Source organism: Myotis daubentonii, chromosome 9, assembly GCF_963259705.1.
Source record: "Myotis daubentonii chromosome 9, mMyoDau2.1, whole genome shotgun sequence".
Classification (NCBI taxonomy): domain Eukaryota; kingdom Metazoa; phylum Chordata; class Mammalia; order Chiroptera; family Vespertilionidae; genus Myotis; species Myotis daubentonii.
In genome coordinates, this window is record NC_081848.1 from 53,190,219 (window position 1) to 53,213,044 (window position 22,826).

At 43.8% G+C, this 22,826-nt stretch overlaps 1 protein-coding gene across 1 annotated transcript in view; it reads right to left on the reverse strand.

Annotated features, from left to right (window-relative positions):
* LOC132240999 (vitamin D 25-hydroxylase) overlaps positions 1–21,985 on the reverse strand; it is a 94,563-nt gene extending 72,578 nt beyond the window's left edge. The window contains exons 1-2 of the mRNA XM_059708979.1: positions 21,734–21,985; positions 21,258–21,396 (exon numbers count right to left, since the gene is read on the reverse strand). The gene's annotated coding sequence lies outside the window, so the exon portion shown is untranslated. The remainder of the gene's footprint in view (positions 1–21,257; positions 21,397–21,733) is intronic.
* Positions 21,986–22,826: the final 841 nt, after the last annotated feature.

Sequence of the window (22,826 nt, forward strand, 5' to 3'; positions counted from 1 at the left end):
GGGGCTCGTGTGGGAGGCAACCAATCGTTATGTCTCTCTCACATCAATGTTTCTCTCTGGAACAAAAAAAATCTTCAGGTGAGATGTTAAGCATCTTTTAATATACCTGTTGGTCCCTGAAATGTCTTTTTAGATCTTTTGCCCATTTTTAATTGGGTTATTTGCTTTTTTGCTATTGAGTTGTACACACATGGTCCAGCAATTCAACTTCTGGGTAGATACCAAAGGAAATAAAACTGTTATCATGGCAGAATTGTTCACAATAGGCAAGACATGAAAACAACCTAAATATTTATCAATGGATGAATGGACAAAAAAAAATATGGATAAGAGATATATGTGTGTGTGTATGTGTGTGTGTATATACATATTTATATGTATGTATATGTATATATATATATTTATATGTATGTATATGTATATATCCTATATAATAAAAGGCTAATATGCAAATCGACCCAACGGTGGAAAGATCGGTCACTATGATGTGCACTGACCAGCAGGAGGTAGACGCTCAACGCAGGAGATGCCCCGTGGTGGTCAGTGCACTCCCATGGGGGAGCGCTGCTCAGCCAGAAGCTGGACTCATGGCTGGCATGTGCAGTGGCAGTGACAGGAGCCTCTCCCACCTCCACGGCAGTGCTAAGGATGTCCAATTGACGGCTTTGGACCCCGCAGGCTCACATCCCCAGAGGTCTCCCGGACTGTGAGTGGGTGCAGGTTGGGCTAAGGGATGCCCCCCTCCAGAGTGCGTGAATTTAGTACACCAGGCCTCTAGTATATATATATTTACACACACACACACACACACACACACACACACACACACACACACACCAAAGGCCTGGTGTGAAGTCAGCTTTAGCCAAAGTACTTGTGCTGGGCCGGGTTGCACTAATACTCAACAAAAATCAGGATAATTACCAAGAGAAGGAGAGATGGATGTTGGGGAGTCATGCTGTTGTCCTTTCACTACAGAGCTTGTTGTTTTTAAAAGGCAAGTGGGGATTCTGCTTTTAAACAATGAGGGCTCTATTATGTAATCCCAGTGAGTGATCGGCCAGTTTTTGACAGTTCCTAACATCCTACCATCAAGTAGGATGGTTAAAAAGCCCCGTAGGGCTGTACCCATCATCTGGGGCTGGAAAGAGATTGGACCAGAGCACCAGACACACCTAGTTTGAATCCCAGCTTTCCTACTTATTGTGTAATCAGGTTTGTAGCAACCTCTCTATAGGTCTCTTACTCCCACATGTAACCTGGGGGCAATAATGCCTACTTCCATGTGTCTGAGAGAACTAAAAAACATAAAGCTTTTAAATTATCTAGCACATTGCTGAGTACACAGTAATTAATGTCCTTTCTTTGTGCCTTAATTACTTGTTTAGAGAGAACAGAATCCGAAAAAAAGAAGCTATAATAGCCAGAGTCATTGATCTCTACCAAAGAGAAGGTCCAATTGACCAGGTTTATGAGGCCCAGGTTGGACTACATCCCTGTTGGAAACATGCTAATTCATAGTGTTTGGCTATCCATTTTCTGGACTCGGTGGCCACCTTTGTCAGATTCTTTCCTTAGTGTGTTAATGATGAATGAGTCTTTTTTCAGATCACTTTCTTTCAGACTCCACAGCTTGGTTTCTACAGATGCCTACGCCCAAACAATAAATGTGAGATTACTCAGTCTATCCTAAGGTCTTGGGAAAACTCACTCTCACCCACTGTGAATATAAGCACCTTCCTAGCCTACTCTTCCTCTTAATGAAGGAGATCATGTAATGGTGTGGTCTTTCTATAAAACTGAAAACACTATGCAGATAAGGGTAGCAGTATATGCACTGTTAGGGGGCCAAGATTTCATGGATCCCAAATCAGGCATGCTTCCCTGTCCCCCATTACAGTACCCTAAAAAACACTGCATCCAGGCCTTGTTCAGAATCTTTTTTAAAAAATCTTTTCATTTTGAAATAAATTTAAATGTATAGAAAAGTTACAAAGATGTGCAAACAGTTCCCATATACTCTATTCCAGTTTTTCCTAGTGTTAACATCTGTTATAACCATGGTCCATTTATCAAAATTAAGAAATTAACATTGGTATAGTAAAAGCAACTAAACAATAGAATTTGTTCATATTTTACCAGGTTTTTCTGCTTCATGATACCACTTTGCATTGAGTAACTGGAATGTCTCCTTAACATTCTTTAACAGTGTCTCTCAGTCACTTTTTGTTTTTCAAGATCTTGACACTCGTCAGGTATTTTTTGCACTGCTCCCACTTTAGGTTGTCAGATGTTTTCTCATGATTAGATAGTGGTTATAGACCTTGGGGGAAGAATATTTCAGAAGGGGTGCTTCTCTTGTTGATTGTATCAGGAAGTCCAATGTGTCAATAGGTTTTACTGGTGGTGTGTTAACCTTGATCACCTGGTTAAGGTATTGGCTGTGCAGTTTTTCCTGTTACTAAAAGTACATTTCCTTCCTTCCTTCCTTCCTTCCTTCCTTCCTTCCTTCCTTCCTTCCTTCCTTCCTTCCTTCCTTCCTTCCTTCCTCCCTTCCTTCCCTTCCTTCCCTTCCTTCCCTTCCTTCCCTTCCTTCCCTTCCTTCCCTTCCTTCCCTTCCTTCCCTTCCTTTCCTTCCTTTCCTTCCTTTCCTTCCTTTCCTTTCCTCCTCTTCCTCTCTTTCTTTCTTTTTTTGAAAGTGAGAGTAAGTTTATTAAAGCTTGTGATGGTGACGCAAAGGAAGGGCCCCTGGAGATAGGATTAGTGGGCGAGCTCAGGACTAGCTGCTGCTGTCCATTGCTTCCCTGGGTGCAAGTCTTGCTGGGACCCTTAGAGCTTAGGACAGAAGAAGCAAAGTACACGCCTGAGGAAAGTGGGGGGGGGGGGGGGTGCTCAAAGAAGAGCACAGCCTCCCTTTTCATATTCTGTCAGTTAGACGAGATTCACTAAGTTCAGCCCACACTTGAGTATTTCCTTACTTTCTGGCACTATACAATGCTCCAGACTTGTCTTATATTCTCCCTGTCCCAGACCTAGAATTGGCCATTTCTCTTAGGGTTCCTGCTTCATTTTATTGGAGAATGGTATTTAATGAAATCAAGATCTTCAAGGTAAGTGAACTGCATCTATTGATCAGCTCAAACACCAAATAACACAACTATTGATCAGCTCAAACATCAAAGAACAAAACTGTAATAAATTGTGATTGATTCCCTCCTTACTCCTAATCATTCCCTTGAACAAGATCCTGCCTTAAATCTCTTCAACATACCTTCATTCATTCACTTACTCACTCACATATTCAACAACATTTATTGAGCTCCTACCAAGTATAGATATTGTTGCCCTGACCAGTTTGGCTCAGTGGATAGAGTGTCTGCCTGAGGACTGAAAGGTCCCAGGTTCGATTCCAGTCAAGGGCATGTACTTCGGTTGTGGGCACATCCCCAGTGGGGGGTGTGCAGGAAGCAGCTGATCCATGGTTCTATCTCTCTATCCCTCTCCCTTCCTCTCTGTAAAAAATCAATAAAATATATATATTTTTAAAAAGTATAGGTATTGTTGTTCTGCTTTTCACTGGGAATGAAGTTGTCTTTTAAACAGCCTAGGTCAAATTGTCTGAAGTGACAGCCCTGCTCAGGGGTAAAAGATAAATAGGAATTAGTCAGGAAAAAGGGAAAGGGTGGAGAGTGAGCTAAAAGAATTGGTAATAAACACAGGTCCTCTCCAGAGAATGTTCTCATAGGGGTACTTAGATAATCAAGGTAGTTGTTGTTTTTTAATTCTATTATTTAATTATATAATATAATTTAATATTTAAAAGCAGCCCCACTCTCCCACCACTTGTACTCAATCTGAAAAGGTAGGCAGGGAATTTATAAACTCCCCAACTACACCAATAATGCTACATGAAAAAAACTAATGGCAAAATATAAAAATAAAAAACATCAAAATCAATGGGAAACACTAACCAACTCTATGTCCTCCTAGCCCAGTGGTCGGCAAACTCATTCATCAACAGAGCCAAATATCAAGAGTACAACGATTGAAATTTCTTTTGAGAGCCAAATTTTTTAAACTTAAACTATATAGGCAGGTACATTATTAACTTAATTAGGGTACTCCTAAGCTGGCCTTTGCTAAAAATGTCCTCAATCTGAGGGGCCGACCTCAGCGAACGTACCCCCACTTCTAACGCCACTTCTTCAAAACAGACTCGCCCAGGCCGAAAACCAACATCTGCGCATGGGCCATGGAGTTTCAATCGCACTGTACATGCACGCCCGCACGTGGTATTTTGTGGAAGAGCCACACTCAAGGGGCCAAAGAGCCGCATGTGGCTCACGAGCCGCGATTTGTCGACACTGTCCTAGAGCAATTAAGTGTAATTCAAATAAACAAATATAGAGAGTAACCAGCACTGTGCTGTTTACAATGCTGTGTGCTGGGACAGAGATGAAATCAAGAAATGCCTGGCTTCACTCGTAAGCACCTTTAGTCTGATGTGATGAGCATTACAGAAGAGAGCTGCATAGAGCGATAGGGCATACAGTGAGGGGACTTAAGCACCCCCGGAGTTGAAAAGCTTCTTAGAGAAAGTAGCACTACGACACATGTAACCTATATGTTCATGTTGACTAATGTTACCCCAATAAAATTTAAAATAATTTAAAAAAAGAAAAGAAAAGAAAGTGGCACTAATGCTGAAGCCCGAAGGAAGAGCAGGAACTAGTTGAGAGAAGAAACCAAGATCTGGGTGCTAGCTGTACTACATCTTGTGATCAGTTTAAAGCTCAAAGAATTCATCTATTACCATAGTTTTGTGATTAAATCCCTAATCTCTACTTCAATCTTTTCCTGAATAGGATTCTACCCTGATTCTCTTCAATTCATTCCTCTAGTCATTCAACATTTAATGAAAAGAGAGGAAGGAAAAGCATTCTAAGTGGAGAGAACAGCCCATGGGAAGGCTAGGGTATGAAAAGGGGGATGGTCTGTGCTGAAGTAATGGAAGGAAGTGCATTATGCCAAGAGAAGAGAACAAGAGAAAGAGTGGCAAGAAACAAGGCTGGAGACATGGGAATGCACCAGGTCCTATAGCTCCATAACATTAGTTGAGGGTTTTGGACATTATCTCGAGGGCAGCAGAGAGCCAGGGAAGGCTGGTAAGCCCATGAGTGACCAGACTGCGTCACTAGGCCACATTGGGGAGAATGGGTGAGAAGAGAGTAAGCAGTAACTTCTATCTGGCTTAGCAAGATTTAATTTGCTGCCTCACAGGAATAGGGTGAGGATTAAACATTCAAATTCCCTGGAATAATGTTTGACATGTGATGAGCAATCAGGGAATGTTAGCACCTTCCTCAGTCCAACAATTTTAATTCTTTTTCATCTAATCTCATCTTATTTTTTATTCCCCTGATGTTATTTTGGAGAGAAAATTACCATTTAAAGTTTTTGCTGCAATTAAAATGGATTACTGTGTTAGACACAGTAATCAAATATGAATAAGACCTAGGCCCTTCCTTAAAAGGTATTTGCAATGAGCCATAGTATGGTATATGAAATACACTAATAATAAGAGCCAAAGCTCTCAGAGGGCAATAATGGCATTCTTCACCTTAACGTCCTGGATGTCTGCCATAGATAGTATGTGGCGCAGGGACTTCAGCAGACTTCTGGACCAAATAATGCATGCACTGGGAGTTCAGAGGACGGATCAGGAAGACTGGAGGCACTAAATGTTCAATCGCTTAGGATTTCATACAGGCTTGTTGAGGACTGTCTCTTTCGTTCTGTATATTTTTGTTGTGAATGTTTGGGATAATTGTGTATGCTTTGTTTTTCATGAATGTTTCTTTTGAATGAGCCACCACATTTTCAAATTAAAATTTTCTATCATGAAACACTGTATAATAACATGAAAACATTACATCTAGGCTGAGATGTTTGGTTTAATAATATTAAATTCCTAACTATTTATGGTATTTCTGAGTCACAGATAATATGGGGTAAATTTCATTCTCTATTGCTGCCTATTCCTTCCACCTACCCACACCTTGGTCACCTAACTAACTGTTAGCTGACATGTATTCAGAAAATCAGAGTAATTTTACCCTTAGCCTGAGCAATATACCAGTGCACTTGTATGAGAATCCTGTAATTTCAGGTAAAGTAAATGACAGTGGGGACATAACCAACACTAATCCCTCTATTAACATGTGGTTTTCTACACTATGCATATATATCTACACTATGCTCATGTATGTTATTTCTGAGGCAAGTTGAAAATAAGGTAAGTAACCATGTTGGCTGTGTGAACACTTAACGTTATTATAGGAAAGCTAAAGGCAAAAGCTGTATTATGCCCAAGTTTAGATTTGATGATGGAGTCAAACTTGGTCAAATTGGTTACTCTTTTATTTTTAATTTTTATTTATTGTTTGGGAGGGGGGTATTGCTTTGTTGTTCCACTTATTTAAGCATTCATTGGTTGATTCTTCTATGTGCCCTGACTGGCATCAAACGCACAACCTTGGTGTATAGGGACGATGCTCTAACCAACTGAGTGACCCAGCCAGGGTCGGTTACTCTTTTTTTTTTTTTTTTAAAGAAGGGCAGACTGCCATGTGCAGTGCCTCATTTGGATGTGTCTAGAGTCCCGGAAACTTGATTACCCTACGTTCTCCGTCAAATGGCCCTTGAGAGCTTGTTTGGAGGTTCTAGCAGGGGAGTGCAGGTACTTGGACACCCTTGACCAAAGACTGTCCTCTCCTCTGAGGGGAAGGTTGTCCTCTTCGACCAAATGTGCAGCTTCAGGAGGCAGTACATGGACTGGTGAGGGAGAAAGGGGACACCCGCTTAGGCAGCCAGATTAGCCGAATCAACTCTGGCAATCAATGGGGTGACAGATGCCACAGCCAGACTGCCCTCACATCCAGGTTACGCTTTCTTAAAGAGTTTACTCTGCCAGCCCTGGCCGGTGTGGCTCAGTTGGTTGGGCATCATCCCATGCACTGAAAGGCTGCTGATTCAATTCCCTGTCAGGGCACATGCCTGGATTGCGGGCTCAATCCATAGTAGAGAGTTTATGGGAAGCAGCCAATCAATGTTCCACTCTCATATCCATGTTCTCTCTCTCTCCCTCTCCCTTCCTCACTCTCTAAAAATCAAAAAAACATCTTTAAAAAATAAAAATAAATTTTAAAATCTTTAAAAAAAAGGTTTACTCTTTCAGATGAAAAAGCCATAGCTGCCTGTCCTTAAATGCACTGGATTGGTGACTCCACGTGTGACAGCTGCCATGCACTGATAGGGTCACTCAGGAAACACCTACAAATGTTCCTCAGGTAAGAACTATTTTTTAATGAAAACTCTAAAAGTAATTCTTTTTTTTTTTTTTAAATATATTTTATTGATTTTTTACAGAGAGGAAGGGAGAGAGATAGAGAGTCAGAAACATCGATGAGAGAGAAACATCGATCAGCTGCCTCCTGCACATACCCTACTGGGGATGTGCCCGCAACCCAGGAACATGCCCTTGACCGGAATCGAACCTGGGACCCTTCAGTCCGCAGGCCGACGCTCTATCCACTGAGCCAAACCAGTTTTGGCTAAAAGTAATTCTTATACTGTATTCCAAAATTGTACTATTTCTATGCATTTGAATGTTTTTTGTTATCAATTTCAAAGTAAGAAATTTAAAAATACAGAGACTATAGAAAAGGAAATATAAGTTATTTCCCAATTCAATTCCACAGTCTCATACCAAAGAGGTGTGTTAATGTTAAATTTCGTGAGTCTCTTTCTAGAAATGTTTCTCCTTGTACAACTATAAATAGGTGAAGTATCCACTATATATCTTAACCCAAATAGGATTATCTATATACAGTTTTGCACATTTTTTCACTAAAATTGGGTCATATATTTAGATCTTACAAGGAAGGGCCTAGGGCCCACCCAGTGTAGCTCACTGACTGAGTATCGACCAATGGACCAAGAGGTCACCAGTTAGATTCCCAGTCAGGGTACATGCCCAGGTTGCAAGCTCAATCTCCAGAAGGGGAAGTGCAGGAAGCAGCTGATCAATGCTTCTCTAATTGATGTTTCTATCTCTCTCTCCGTCTCCCTTTCTTTCTCTCTAAAATAAATAAAAACATTTTTTTTAAATAAAAAGAAGAGCCTAGGATAATAGGAGAGGAACAAGGGGGGTAAGTGAGCCTAAGCTGGGCTGCTTTGGCTCACTAAAAAGTCAGAGAAAAGGGGGCCTTGGTGATAGGGGCAAGCCCAGGAGGAGCTGCCGCTGTCTACAGCTCCCTGGATGCAAGCCTCATGGGGTTCTTTAGAGATTAGGAATTGCACGCCTGTGGTTGAAGAGGAGTGTTGGGGTCCAACCCCAGGAGGTCCAGGGGTCCCCAAAGGTGTGGACGGAGTCGGTGAAGAAGGAATGACACGGAGACAGCATTCAGTTGATCAGCAGCCTAGCCAGGATCTCTAGCCAGGATCTCCAGCCAGGTTCTGTCTTTTATTGTCTTGTTACATCTGTATTTATACCAGTTGATTTTAATCCTATCAATTTCTATTCCAAAGGTTAGGGTGTTTCTTATCTCCATTCCAGGGAGTAAAGATTATGTAGTTTAAGAGTGATTGTTCGTAGTTAAAGTGATTAACTACCTGCCTGGCACTTAGTTAAGGGGTTTTATTCCCTCCCTAACTTCAGGGAAAAATCCCTACCTGGGGAAACAATCTTTCTCGGAGAGGTGACCTTGGTTAAAACACATAGCGCCAAGAAGGGGAGCAAACATATTAAGAACAGTATGCCATATACGCCAGGTCCCTTGAAACATATGCTGTGCAGATGTTTTTTCCCTGCAGCGACTATGTCAAGCAGCAAGGATGGACCAGCTTCCGGCAGAGGAGGGAGAAGGTGAAAGGTGTAGGTGGTCATGCTCCTGGGAGAGAGAGCGAACCTTAATTTTCTTTATAGTGCCTCTCTAGCATTCCACATTATGTATCATAATTTATTTTACTTATTAATAATCACTTCAGTTTTTTTCTGTTTTCAATGAAATATAACACTGCCATGAATATCCTTTTACATATATTTCCCCCCTCAATTTTAAGCAAATATACAGATTGTATAAATATATAAATCCTGAGCAGGAATTCTAGCACTGCTTTGAATAAGATTTAAAAAATATTTTTATTGATTTCAGAGAGGAAGAGAGAGGGAGAGAGAGAGATAGAAACATCAATGATGAGAGAGAATCATTGATCGGCTGCCTCCTTCATGCCCAGAACCTGGGCATGTGCCCTCGACTGGAATCGAACCCGGGACCCTTCAGTCCACAGGCCAACACTTTATACCCTGAGCCAAACCGGCTAGTGCTGAATAACATTCTTCAATTGAATTGCATGCCCAATTATTCCACCCTAACAACCCACAGGGTAATTAAAAAATTGATGCTGACAAGTAGTGTTGATGTAAGAGTTCTAGAGAATTAAGCAATGTATTCTTTGGGTAATTTTTTTATTTTGTTAATCCTCACCCACGGATATTTTTTGCATTGATTTTTAAAGAGTGGAAGGTAGGGAGGGTTGGGGAGGGAGGAGGAAGGAGAAAGAGGAAGAGAGAGAGAGAGATGTGAGAGAGACACATCAATTGGATGCCTCCCGAATACACCCTGACCAAGGTGGAGATGAAACCTGCAACCCGACTACATGCCCTGGACCACTGGGAATCAAACCTTTGGTGCATCAGCTGATGTGCTAACCACTGAACCACACCAGCCAGGGCACTTTTGGTCGTCTTTGATTCATAACAAACTGCTCTAAAACTTAATGGATTAAAATAAAATATATATTTTTTTTAAATATATTTTATTGATTTTTTTACAGAGAGGAAGGGAGAGAGATAGAGAGTTAGAAACATCGATGAGAGAGAAACATCGATCAGCTGCCTCCTGCACATCTCCCACTGGGGATGTGCCCGCAACCCAGGTACATGCCCTTGACCGGAATCGAACCTGAGACCTTTCAGTCCGCAGGCCGACGCTCTATCCACTGAGCCAAACCGGTTTCGGCCAGCTGAGGTGTCTTGACTGAGGGCCAAAGGACCCATTTCCAAGATGATGCAATCAGCTGGTTGGTGTTGGCTGTCTGGTGGGAGCTCAGATGGAGTTGAAGGCTAGGAACCCTAGATTTTTCTCTGCATGGGTCTCTCCATGTGGCCTGGGATTCCTCGTGGCATGATATTTGGATTCCAGAGGCAAGAAGAATCATAGGTAGGCATAAGCTATACTCCCTTTTATGACCTAGCCTCAAAAGGCTCATAGTTGCCCATTTTTATTCATTTATTTTTTGTAAGCCTCACCTGAGGATATTCTTCTATTGATTTTTAGAATAGAAGGGAGGGACACACACACACACACACACACACACATACACACACACACGGGCTGGGGATCTAGCCTACAACTGATCTTTCCACAGCAGAAAGGATTCCTTAGAAGTATTTAGGCCACTGAAAATTCCTTTTTGTTTTTTATTTTTGTTTTCTTTTTTTTTTTTTTGCTAAAGATGAGAAACATTTTAATAAGCCTCAGAATAAGAACCTTGATACCACTTTGCATTCGTGATGATAGAAAAAAGAATGTAGAAAATAAATTTCTTAGAGATTTTTAAAAGAAGAATAGTTTTAAGAACAAATTCCTTTGGACTCTACAGCCCTCTTTTTTATTCTTCAACATGATGCCAAAAAAGAATTTACTGAATAAAAGTAGCCAGAAAGGAAATCAAACGTTTATAAGATATATTTATTTTTCTGACCAAAGTTCAGTGATTTTTAAGTCTTCTTAACAAATAACTATAAAAAAATATTCAAGAAAATAAAATACAAATGGGAAATTTAACCATTAGACTTCTTCTATTTTATTTAACCTTATATTTAGTCCAAAAAACAACCCCCACAAAAAAAAACATACAAACCACCAAACCATTTTACCATAAATCTAGTACATGCATTCAAGATTCCACTGCTAGAATTTTGTTGAGATCAATTTAATCATTTATAACAGAGCATAAGGAACACATGTCATTAGATGTGACCCTTGCCCCTTGCCCCTTATCCTCAGATTTATATCAGAATAAAGCTGACAACTCTGCCAGATTCTGAACCCCCAGTATCCCCATTCCAATCCCTGCCTTTATTCCCTTGTGGTAGTGGCACCCCCATCAGTTAAAGTTTAATAATGCCCCGTCATGCAACTTTACACAAGTTGTAGTAAAACTAAAACGTAGCCTAAGTTTTCTTAACTTTCTATAGGATATGGTCAGTTATTGGATAAATACTGAAACATTTCCAGCAGTTCATCTTATGAGTTTGTTACCAAACACAATGTGCAAGAACTAACTAGACAAAAAGTTCCTTTGGAATTTGGTCCACAAATTCACTTAACAGGTTGGAAATTTAAAATCTGCAAGGAAAAGAGGAAGTGAGGAATCCCTAATGCTGACACGATGTAACCACTACAGGGATTCACATATACTAAGAAGTTTTGCTCACAGAAGTCACACACTATAAAAGGGATATCCTTGTTGAATAAAAATAAAGAACTAGCTAATGCCCTTTGTGAGCACCATAGTTAAGACAAAGTTAGACCCAAATTCACTGTCTACTCCTGTGACTCCCCCCAAAAAATCTGAAGATAAAAAAATTTAATTTGTCTTACTATATACTTTCTGGCCACTAATTGTGATGTAATTATGAAAGATTAAAATTAGGCCTCTGAAAATTCTTGAACTCCTGAGAAAGATAAAAGGAACAAGTCATTCCTGCTTTGCCACAAAGCAAAACAGAAGAAGGAGAAAGCAACAGTTCTCTAACTCAGGGCCCCAGCCCTTGGACTCTTACGTCAGCCTATTCTTGATTTCAGGGACCTGAGAAGATTTTTAGGGACCTATGTATGTTAGCTGGGCTGGCCAGAGAGAGACAGCACCTTGGGCTGCACAGTGTGGCAACCTGTGAGGGGGAGGAGAGAAGGAGGGGGAGAGAGAGAGAGAGAGAGAGAGAGAGAGAGAGAGAGAGAGAGAGAACCCCATGGCTGGAGGAAGGAAAGAGAAAAGTTAGGCATGTCCTTCAAGCCCAGGTGGCGAGGACAACCAGCTTACCAGTGATGAAACAATTCAAATCACGGGAAGAACAATCTGAGTTGTGGCACCATTATGTTGTAGGCAGCAGGACTGGCACTGGTGGAGTCAGACCAAACTGGGTTCAGCAACTTCAGTACTTGGGTTCTGGTGAGGAAATTCAGAGCCAAGACCCAAACTGTAAGATAACATTTATTTGGTAAATCACAGAGGTAGAAAAAGTAATTCCTAGAAGAAATGGGCTATCCACTATGCCTGTAGCTTTTGCCAATCTGGCCCTGCAACTCTGCACCGAAAGCTGCACCAGGTCTTGGGACTCAAACTGCTGAGCCCCAAAGCCCAGGACTGGGTCTCAGCACCGGCTATCTGCTTTCAGGATACAAGAGGGACTGAGTCCGGGATCAACATTCTGATCCCTGCCTGTCCTTTGCTAAACTTGCCTTGCCTACCTCTGTACCTGATGGCATGCCTGCGTTCTACTGAACAGCTCTTCCATTCCCTGGTTTCCCTGCTGCCCTGCCAGTGTGGCACTCCCATCTCCCAGCCTTTATTCCCTCATGGCAGTGGTGCCCCATCAGTAAAGAAGGAGGAACGTTTAATAAGGGCATCTTGAAAATTGAGTGTCCCGGAGCAAGGCCACCAGCCTGGGAGAAGAGATGTGGAGTGAGGCAGGTGGGTCCCAGGAATTGTTGAGGATTCTGGAGAGCACAGACTAGGGTGAGGACCTACGGCTGAGGTCACTCACGGCACACACTGGGCTAGTTTCTCTCTGCCTGGAAACCACCTAGTTGGGGGTCCTTGTCTGTCCCCCATCAGCCCCAGGCACTTTTTCTGTTTGCTGCACTGGGAGACTCTATATTGGCTGCTGTAAAGCGCATGCAGTGCGCTCAGACCTGAAGATCCTGGGGACAGTGAGAAGTTTCTCTCTCCGCACTCTACAGGCTAAGTGCAGGAAGTCAGGGTCCAGGGCTTTCTAAGCGAGCTTGGGACAGAAAGTTCAGGGGAAGGGTCTGAAGCCAGCTGTGCAGGGTGTGAGAGGGCCGAAGTACCTCACAGTTGGGTGTTAGGGAATATGCTTATTCTTCAGGGTGATGCCAACAGGTCACCAACATGCAGCTGTGTAAATACGACCCTACAGGACACTCCGAGACAGGCTTCGGGCATGATTCTGCGTGAACCCGGGCGGATATCCTTATGGCACAACTGTCATTTTTTGCGAGTGCCAGGGCTTTGGGGAATGGGCGTGTGTTTGAGACAGGAATGAGTTGTATGTGTGGAGCAGTATGACTCGAAGTGACTGCAAGTGTCAGTATGGACTTTTCAGTTCTGTCAAGCCTGCCTTGCTCTCTAGTGGAGAACCCCGGGGCTAGAGATGCAAGCGCAGTCCAAGAATGTCTTGGCAAACAGCTACTGGTAACAAGGACAGCGGGGCATTATGGCTCCTGCAGGCAGAAGAGCAATTAGGAGATGGCTGGTGGCATAGAAAGGGAGACTAGAACTGCTTGAAAGGTGGGGATGCTTCTATGCCTCGCCCCTTCCCACTGTCATCCGGCGGGTCACTGGCTCTTTCTGCCCATGTGATGGACCGCCCCCTGGGGTCAGGGCACAAGCTGGGTAATCCTTTAGTATGGATCGCGATCTTAAGGAATCCCCCACGTGGACCACGGCTGGATGCTTTTCCACATCCCAGCTAGCTAAGGGAAAGGCACATGGCTACTAAACACATCATTCCTTCAAAACGGGATTATGGTTCCTATTTCAAAGATTAATACTGTTGACTGTTGAACAATATGGTGGTTAGCGGCAGCGACCTCTTGTGAAGTCAAATATCCACATATAACTACAGCCCATCCAAGCATACTCAGATTCCCAACTTGGGAGCTGACCCTTGAAAACGCGGCTGTTTGTTAATCCTCATCGGAGGATATTTTTCCATTGATTTTTAGGGAGCGTGAAAGAGAGAGCGAAAGACAGAGAGAAATATCAATGTGAAAGAAACACATAGATTGGTTGCCTCCTGCATGAGCCCTGAGCAAGGCCCAGGCAAGGGAGGAGCCTACAACCAAGTACGTGCCCTTGACTGGAATCGACCGGGACCCTTTGGTCTGCAGGCTGACGCTCTATCCACTGAGCCAAATCAGCCAAGGAGATAAGGCGGCTTTCGTTTGCGCAGGTCCATAAACTGTGCAAGGGCCAACTGAACTTTGTGGGGTCAACTGAAAAAATGTAAGTATAATTAGACCCACCCAAACTTGTGTTAACGGTCAATTTTACAATGAGGTCCTGAGAAGTTAGTTGCCCATAATCCTACTGCCAGAATTATGATCAGCCCGGACTTAATTGTCTTACAAAATTCTTGCTCCCACTCCCATCTCATTTTCATAAGCGCCAGTCCTCTGTGGTGATTTCAGCTACATGAATTAAACACCTGCCCAGACCCAGGACCAATCCCCTTATTCATTAACCCTCTCACCCTCACTTAGATGGGGGTCAAAGGTCAGACTTGGGGGTGGGGGTGTCCAAGAGTCCCTTAGATCCTAGATCCTGCCCTCCAGACCTCACAGTTAGTGATGGAGTGGGATGCATGTTTAAACTGGTAGAAATGAACAGGTGAAATTTACCTTGACAGCAAATTTTCTCAAAATCTAACTTACTTTAAAGGTGTTTCTCACTGGTCCCCTTCATTCCTCCCCCCAATTCCATCGATGACCTCAGTGCAAATATAAGTGAGGTGTTCTGGCAGGATATTGCAGTCCAGCAAGTGGATGACACAGACAGTCCTAGGCACGGGATCCTTTCCCTGATTGGTTGCCTGGAGCTCCTGCACCACCCCAGACCAGAGCAGCCTCTGGAGGCATCAGAATCATTGTCCACCTGAGTGACTTTGCTGCTTCAACAGTTCAATCATCTGACCACAAACCTACAAACTCCACAGCAAGTGCCATCATCACAGCCTCCACTCCAAGCCACCATTGCCAGGTGAGATCTGAGACTCCTATGAGGTATATCAATCCATCTATCTCTTCCTCTCCCCCCTCTCTCTCCATTATCCTATATCTTGGTTGATGTCCCTGCCAACCTCAGAGTCTCTATCTACGTCTGTCTGGGTCTCTTCATTACAACACTGGACAGTCTCAGTTTGGGGACTTCCTGCTCCACTCTTCCCATACAGAGCCCAACTCCAGTCTTGCTATCTCTTACTGCACATGTGCTCAGACCCATCTCTGAGCAAAACACAGGAGTAGCTTTCTGTAGACTGTGCACCCACAGATTTGGTCTGGTGCCTAGTGATTCCTAGGAAATCAGTTCAGAACCAAGTGAGAGGCACATGAGTGCAACAGCCTAGGGCAGATGGTCCTAAATGCAAGCCCCCTCCCCTCCTCCCCCAGTCCTGAGATCTGGGAGCTTTCTTTCCAGTTTAAGTCCTGGGTCCTAATTTAAAACTCTACTAAGCTTGGTGACTATGGGGGTCTCTTTGCTAGAAGGCAGAGCAGCTGAGCAGAATTTAGTCTTTAGTTTCTCAGAGATTCCAACTGCAGAAATATTCCCTCTCTGCCTACATTCCCCCACATACCCAGCCAGTGTGACCAACAACCCCACACAGGAATATAGCTCTGGCTGCATTCTGGAAAAAGCTGTTGTGACAGGGTGTTCAAGACTGTATTCAGGAGACCTGGCCAGCAGATGTATGTGAAAGTGGATGAGCTGGGGTGTGAGGAAATGAGCTTACCCTCCCCAACCAGATTTGAGGTGGCATCACTGTTCCAGCTTTGCTAAAGAATGCATGTTACATGTTCACCAGACTCTTTAGCAATCTATTCGATGATGAGGAAACAATGCTGAAGAGAAATTAAGTGACCAGGCTGGAGCCATGATGCCAGGGAGTTACATGGATGACCAGAGCCCAGGTCTGTAGGCTCATAAAACTTTGAACTGCTGCAAGTAGTGATATCATAGTTCCCTTGCAGAGAGGCATCATGGGCTTCTGGAAATTCTCCCCCTTCCTGACTCTGAGCATCTTGGTCCTGTACCAAGTGGGTATTGTCCAGGCAGCACCATTCAGTAAGACAGCTCTGCCAGGAGCACACTCCCCTCCCAATGTCCCTGGGATCAAACAATTCTGTGGTCTGAACCACAAGACTCTATGGTCAGCATAGCTTTGTTTCTGAATCTGCTTGCCATTGGAGAATACAGTTATATTTCCAAAAAGCACTGAGCTGTGGTGGTTATTGGTCTGGCCCGTGTCCCAGGCTTCCTGTATTCGGGGACCTGTGCTTCACCCCAGGAGAGCTGGACACAGGGTTTGGTGGTTGGTCCCCTTGAGCAAACTCAAGTCATAAGAATAGTTATGCTAAGGAGCAGGTAAGCACCTCGGGACCTGATGCTATAAATTCTATCTCTTCTTGGTAAAACAGGAATTTTTGCTGCCCATGAACAAAATGTGGCTTCTAGGTAGTCCTTGAGAATGGATTGGGCATGGCACCATAATTCTCTCTAGTCCCATAAACTTTGGTTGATTTTTAGTTTATTTAAACTAGAAAGACTGGTTGTTATATCTCTGTGTTAAGTGTCACTTTTGGTTTTTGGACACTTCTGAGAATGTCAATGATGAGTGATTGTGGCATTTTCCCTAAAGGCCCTGTAATTTTGTGCTGTGATAACTGTTTAGGTGAAAGACTTATTTAATTGGTGCTACTCAGAGAAGTAATTTTGCCATGATGGTCCCATGGGGCAGGCTCTCCTGCCCCATCCCCTCCACCTCTCACTGACAGGTACTCTTTATCTTCATCCTACAAATCATATCAGTACCCAGAAGAGGGCCTGCAAAATGCCTACCTTCTTGGGTATCTATCTGAGCAAAGTTGCACAGAAAAATAAATCGAGGCCAAAGATGTCCTCCCGCTAAAAACATGGGCCATTGCTGCATGGACCTTCAGTCCTGAGCAGTGAAAAAGACTCCAGGAAGAGGGTGATTGCTTTTGTATTGTTGGGTGAGGATGAGGACTATGTATTATGGGGGTGCAATCTATGCTCTAACCCTCCCTGGACCCAGATAGTAAAAAAAGTCCTCAGGGGAAGGACTCCAGTTTCTGAGAGTTCCAATAGCTGAAACCCCTAGATTTGGGGTTCATTTCTCTGTTTTCCAGTGTCTCCCTGCCACACTGAGATTTTCTGCTAGGAAACATACATCCTGTTTATTTAAAACATGGTTCCCTGCAGTTATGATTGTGATTACTCTAATATTTGAAAAATAATGACACTATGCTTTTGAATATACCAGTACACTGTAATGTTGTGTTCATCTGAATTCAAAGAATACATCTGGGGTCAAAACTGTGTTTTCCATGTACTACCTATATGATCCTCGGGCAAATATTTTCACTGAGCCTAAGTTTCCCCATTTGTAAGTTGCAGATATTGATAGTACCTACTGCTACCATTAATATAAAAACAAAATGAGGCCTGGCCAGTGTGGGTCAGTTGGTTGGAGCATTGTCCTGTGCACAGGAAGGTCACGGGTTCCATTCCCAGTTAGGGTGCATACCTAGGTTGTGAGTTCAATCCCCAGTTAGGGTGTGCAGGGGAGACAACCAATCATCTCTCTCTCTTCACCTCTCTCTAAAAATCAATAAAAACATATCGTCAGGTGAGGATTAAAAAAAAAAAGTACATCAGATAAAAGATGTCAAGAGCCTCATAATTAATAACTAAATTTTAGTTACTATTTTTAAAAAATATATTTTTATTTATTTCAGAGAGGAAGGAAGATGGAGAGAGAGACAGAAACATCATTGAGGAGAGAAAATCAATGATTGGATGCCTCCTTCACCGCCTCCCCCCACCCCCCTCCCCGCATTGGAGATCGAGTCTGCAACCCAGCATGTTCCATCCCATGTGGGAATGGAACCGAGACCTCCTGGTTCATAGGTCCATGCCCAACTCTACTTTTTAAAATTTGTAATGGAAGTAACTTATAGGAAGAGTGTGGAAGACACACTTATTTGCATCCTTCTTGACACTGAAAACTATTGTCTTTGTTTGAAAGAAACTCAAGCTAAATGCAAAATAAAATTATTGAAGTTACCCAGTGTGGATTTTTTTAAAAAAAATATTTGATACTGTACTCAGTAAACATGGCAGCATGTCTCATTGGTTCATATCGTATCAAGTCTGGACTTTGTCAGCCTATTATCCAACGGTTGATGTTAGTGATCCTGCTAAAACTCAGTATGACATCAAATGACTGCTTCCTGGGTATCTGGGGACACAAGATAACACTGTGCATCCAGAGAGTTCTTCATTTAAAAAAGATGTCATTTGTGAACCTTATCAACACTACAAATGTGTTCTATATACATGTCAATGGAGTCCTTGTTATTTATACTGCCTCCCTCAAGAAGTGTCTAATTTTGTCCAATTTATTATGAACACACTAGGGGCCCGGTGCACGAAATTCGTGCACTGGGTGTGTGTGTGTGTGTGGGGGGGTGTCCCTCAGCCCAGCCTGCCCCCTCTCACATACTGGGAGCCCTCAGGCGTTGACCCTCATCACCCTCCAATTGCAGGATCGGCCCCTTGCCCAGGCCTGACGCCTCTGGCCTAGGCGTCCGGCCCGGGCAGCGGGGACCTGCAGTGGCGGGGGGGGGGGGGGGGTGGGGGGGGGCTCCGCGATCACGCGGGCTCCGCCCCTGCCCCTGCAGGATGCTTCTGGCTGAGGCATCCGGCCCTGGCAGCGGGGACCCACAGCTGCAGCGGCCCCACGATCGTGGGCTTCGCTTTAGGCCCAGGCAAGGGGCCCCTAGCTCCTGGGACTGCCAGCTTCAACCGTGCCCAGCTCCCATTGCTGGCTCCACCCCTACTTCCTGCTATCACTGGCCAGGGCGGAAAAGGCACCTGATTCTCCGATCATGGCTGGGGGGCAGGGCAAAGGCGGCTCCAGGGCCGCCTTTACCCTGCCCCCCAGCTCTTAGCTCCCCCCTGGGTTTCCGATCACTGTCAGTGGCAGAGGGCTTCCCTGCATTGTGCCTACATATGCAAATTAACCACCATCTTGTTGACAGTTAACTGCCAATCTTAGTTGGCAGTTAACTGCCAATCTTGGCAGTTAATTTGCATATAGCCCTGATTAGCCAATGAAAAGGGTATCTTCGTATGCCAATTACCATTTTTCTCTTTTATTAGTGTTGATGTGCACCCAAAAATATGGCCTCAGAACTGGCTGTTTTGGCTCAGTGTATAGTGCGTCAACTGGCAGACTGAAGGGTCCTGGGTTCAATTCCCAGTCAAGGGCAATGTACCTCAGTTGCAGGCTTGATCCCTGACCCTGGTTGGGGTGCATGCGGAAGCAACCAATTGATGTGTCTCTCTCACATCAATGTGTCTCTCTGTCTCTCCCCCTCCACTCTCTCTAAAAATCAATGGAAAGATATCATCAGGTGAGGATTAACAACAACAAGAAAAGTGGCTTCAGATTTTTGCAGTAAGATTACTACAGAGAGAAATACATATCACAAGAATTGTTTTTGGAGAATGAATGCACCCTTCTCAATAAGCTATTGACTTCTGTATCGCCTCCCCAATGTGTGCCTCCAAGTTGGCTCTGCAAATATCCCTGGTGATATGATAAATTTGTTCCACCCACAAAAGGGTGGTAGATTTTATTACTGACCAGATTTTATCTACTTGTCCCAATACCACTTACTAAATAAACTAAAATGTTCCACATTGATTAAACACCTTATCATATGCTGATCACCTCCTGGCCTTTCTTTCCTCTTCTATTGATATGTTTATGCACCAGTAACACAATTTAATAACTATGAGGGCAAAGCTGCACTCATATTTCTCTTTTTTCAAAATACTCTTAACAATTTTCACACATTTATTTGTCCAGAAGGAAGTTAGGATAATTGCAATTTTTTAAAAATCCTGTTAGATTTTTATTTGCATTGGGCTTTCCAGGTAGGCAACTGCATTATCTGTAAATAACAGTAAATATTAATTCATATTTCTGTTCTTATTGTACCAAGTAGAACCTCATATGTGTGTGTGTGTGTGTGTGTGTGTGTATAGAAGAATCTTTCTTCTTATTGTATACTAATATTTTTAAAGTCATAAACGGATATTAAGTTTTATCAAAATATATTTTATCTAATGAGATTATCTTCTTAGGGCCTTTCTGTTTTAACTTATTCATATGAGTAATACATTTAAAAGTAAACACTAATATTAACAGATATTATTTAGTGTTTATTATGTGCTAGTCACTTAAGTGAATTACAGATAATAATTCTTTTAACCTTTACAACTAAATATGGTAGATACTATCAAAAGCCCTACTTTATGGATGAGGAAACTAAGACATAGAGAGATTAAGTAGGTTGAACAAAGCCTATTAGATCCATTTCAAGATGCAAACCTGATCCTTGGCTATCTGACTCTCTTAAATCACTACACAACTTCTCCTTTTTTTAAATCCTCACCTGAGGATATTTTTTCCATGGATTATTATTATTATTTATTTATTTTTTAGAGAGTGGAAGGGAGGGGGAGAGACACAGAGAAAGAAATATCGATATGAGAGAGACACATCAATTGGTTGCCTCCTGCATTCTCCCTTACCAGGATTGGGGATCGTTCCTGCAACCAAGGTACATGCCTTTGACCGGAATGGAACCCCGGATCCTTCAGTCTCACCGGGAGATGCTCTATCCACTGAGACAAACCGGCTAGGGCAGTCCGTTTTTACATTGGGTACATTATCTTATTATTATTGAGTTGTAAGAGACCTTATGTTGTTAGGTCTAATCAAATAATTGAATCAACGCCTTCTCCCCTGGACCACTTCCAACCGTCTCTTTCGCTTAGATCACATTCCACTCGCTAAGACCATTATCTTTCCCCTCAGGACTTGCCCGAGAAAGCCCCCCTAGAGTCCTTCAAAGTCTGACTCCCTAACCCTGGGTACTGGCGCCATTTTGGGGCTCAGCCCATCTGGCTTTCCAGATGACCTAATAAATTTCATAATTCTTTACCACTTTTAGGCGACCCTAACATATGTACTAGTCTAGATACCAGTCTGGCTTCCTTTGGGGTACTATTTTACTCACCTGCTCACGTTTCGTTCCCTCTTACATCACTTCTGTGGGAAGCCAGATGTGATGAAATGAGGCCACTCAAGCAGGCGATGGCGGGGTTCGTGCGCCAATGAATGGAAGTATCTTGCCAATAACCAGCGAGGAGGGAGGCCTGTCAAAAACCAAATCCGAGATTTTAGAAGTGGACTCTCTAGTCCATCTGAACCTAGCTGGGACTCGAACTGGGAACGGGGCTGCAACCTCGAGAGAAACACTGAGCCAAATGCATAACGAGAGCCTTCTCTGGGCTGTACACTGTCACAAACTGTGAGTGAATGAATACATGTTCTGGAGCGAGACCTTCCGCCCGCCCAGTGCCCTCATCTCGTGCCCTCGCGTGCTTGCCCGGGGGGCATTTCTCATTGTGCCCCTCACATCCTTGGCGTCACCCCCTCAACCCTGCCGCCCCAAGGTGCGGGGGCTCTCAGAGGCTGCCCAGGCGTGCCCACCTGCGATGGGTGGTCGTCCGGAACGGCTCCAGCTCCTGACAGCGAGGGACAGGCGGACTTACAGCCCCGACGCCAATAACCTTTCGCTGCAACTGGCTGGCTCACCGGAAGTGGGAGCGGCAAGAAGGTGTGGTGATCGTCGTGAAGCGGATATCCGGCCAGCGGAGCACCGTTAACAAGAAGGCCCGGGCTCCTTGGACAGCATCCTGCACAATACCCCCCGGATCTGCGCAGGCCTCCTTCCGCCATCCGCCGTCCTCCATCCGCCGTCCTCCATCCGCCGTCCGCCATCTGCCATCCTCCATCCGCCATCTGCCATCCTCCATCCGCCATCTGCCATCCTCCATCCGCCATCTGCCATCCTCCATCCGCCTTCCGCCATCTGCCATCCTCCATCCGCCGTCCGCCATCCGCAGGGGGCCAGCGCCGTCCAGCGTCCAGCGTGCAGCCAGAAGCCTGTGATGGTGACGAGCAAGGGGGCCTGTCTTCCCAAGAGCTCCTGATTACCCGCTCCCCCCAAAGCAATAATTAATCAATCAATAATAAATGTTCTTCTAAGGTGCTGAGTTCTGAGTTAACTTGTTACACAGCAATACATAATATCCATTTAAATCATGATAATGCTACTCAATCCCAATTCCAGGAAAGTTTTTCTTTTGAGTTGGCTGAATTCAAGTTGGGAACCACAGTTCCCAGAAAAGATGCATGAACAGATCTCTTCCCTGGATCCCAAACCCAGATTATCAGCCATAACTGGTTTCACTCCAAACCAAGTTACTAGTAAGTCCTTCTGTTACTCCTCATAATTGAGTCCTTCCTACCTGTAACCTCTTTCCATCTCTCCTCTCTGGACCCATGAAACTCAAGTGACAGCCCCCAACACATCCAATAAACAATGACGAGACAGGGCAGATACAGAATAACTGCTATGGACATGGGTTCAAAACGGACAAGAAATACAAGATAAAATGGAGTAATTGGTCCATGGTAATTGTAAATTCCACTGGGCAGGTGTCTTTTGGTTAGGTTTCAAGGCCTGAGAACAATTCTCTCTGGGTCTCAGCTCTGCCCTCTGAGTCGTTCTTTCTTTTTC